Source organism: Mandrillus leucophaeus, unplaced genomic scaffold (assembly GCF_000951045.1).
Source record: "Mandrillus leucophaeus isolate KB7577 unplaced genomic scaffold, Mleu.le_1.0 Scaffold975, whole genome shotgun sequence".
In the NCBI taxonomy this organism is placed as follows: Eukaryota; Metazoa; Chordata; class Mammalia; order Primates; family Cercopithecidae; genus Mandrillus; species Mandrillus leucophaeus.
Window position 1 is genome coordinate 378,336 of NW_012110641.1, and position 1,727 is coordinate 380,062.

The following is a 1,727-nucleotide window of genomic DNA, read 5'->3' on the forward strand; positions in this document are numbered from 1 at the left end:
GTAAGGCAACTTTTATAGAGACTGCAAAGGTAACCTAAGAGCAGAAGGCAAGAGGGTAAACATTATTGCAGAGTTAAAACAAAATGGTTTGTTAATACAGAAGCAGAAGAGACTATTTTTGGCTGGAGGGACTCAGGAAAGCTTCAGGGAGAACAGCATTTGACCTAGGCATTGTAGGAAGGATGAAATTTTAACTATTAGAGGCTGGGGAGGCAATAGTGGAGTAGCATTGAGACAGCCAGGTGGGAGGAGATCCCCAGAAAAACTCCAACCAGCATGCACACAGGGGTGGAGCCTCAAAAATTTGTACCATTTGCAGTGGGGAAGAGCCTGGCCCCTCCTCTTCCTGTGTGAAATTTGAATGGCTAGGTGGGAAGCACTCTAGCAGGGGACTCTGGCCTTGTGGAGAGTCACTGTTTCCTTTTTTTCTTCCTTTTCACCCAATAAAACCCTGTCTTACTCACCATTCAAATTGTCTGAAAGCCTAAACTTTTGTGGCTATGGGACAAATAACCCTATTTTTAGCTGAACTAAGGAAAAACCCTATAACATTTTTGGCACCCAACATGGGGCTTGAGAAGTGGCAAGTGAAATGGAGACTCAAAACCTCTCACCGTTGGTTTTAAGCCTTTTCATCCTCAGACTTCTGAGGGTAGGGGGAACCATTCCCCAATCCCCTGTTGTTCCCAGGCCTTTTCCTTCCTTTTTTGAGACTGACCAGCAAGCAGCAACTCCCCACTGCTCTCCCCTCCCTTCTGGGGCTGGAATGCATGGCCCAAGGGTCATGTACAGCCAACTGGCTGGTGTTTTCCACCATGCACCACCAAAGTCTTCACCTTCCCCTGCTAAGGCGTTTTACTTCATTGAACAGTAATTAAACTTTTCTCCTGGTGCAGGAACCAGTTGTATAAGAATAAAAGGGTCTGTCCCAGACATTTTGAAGCTTTTTTCTTTTCTCTTCCTCACCCCATCGGCAGTTAACCTTTAATTTGTTTTTTCTTTTATAAGATGTTTTTTTACCAGGCCAGGCCCCACACCTGTCACCGTTCATATTTTCTGCAAAGATTTTGTTGTGAAATCAAGCCTCCATTTTGTTTTACATCCTGAGGGCGTGGCTGGTAACCACTTGGCAAAGTTTCACTTAGCAAGCTTGCCTTAGGGGATGAGCCCTCTTTGATTTGATATCTGCATGTTTTCCTAGTCATGTCTCTTAAAAGTCCCCACCCAGTGACTGGGTTTTCTTCTGCTTGTCTGCGTGTGTACTTGTGTAATGTCTGTAAAAAGGACTCTAATTAATCTGGCCCAAAGAAGGACAAACACTTGAATCTAAGATTTTTTAAAGGAAAGATAAAATCTCTGATGCCTTTCAGTTCACTTGACCTTAATCTTTAATAAATAAAAACGGCCCTTAAGACTATTGGTAAAACGCAGGTCAGATGCAAGGTTTGCTAAATTTTTGGAGGTTACAAACTGCTTTTTGGGTTTTGAGACCTGTCTGTCTTGCCTGCTTCACAATTGGTAGTGCCTGGGAATATATCGAACTAAACATGCCCTAGATTAAGAAGGCAAACCTTGGCAGCACTTACCACACAATTAAAGCAATTCAGCAGGTTTTACATTAAAGTTAAAAATTGCCAGGAGTTACCATTATATCATGTAATATAAAAATAGATTTACATGTAAAATGCATAAGAACAGTAAAATGTGTTTTTTAGTAAAAGGTTATA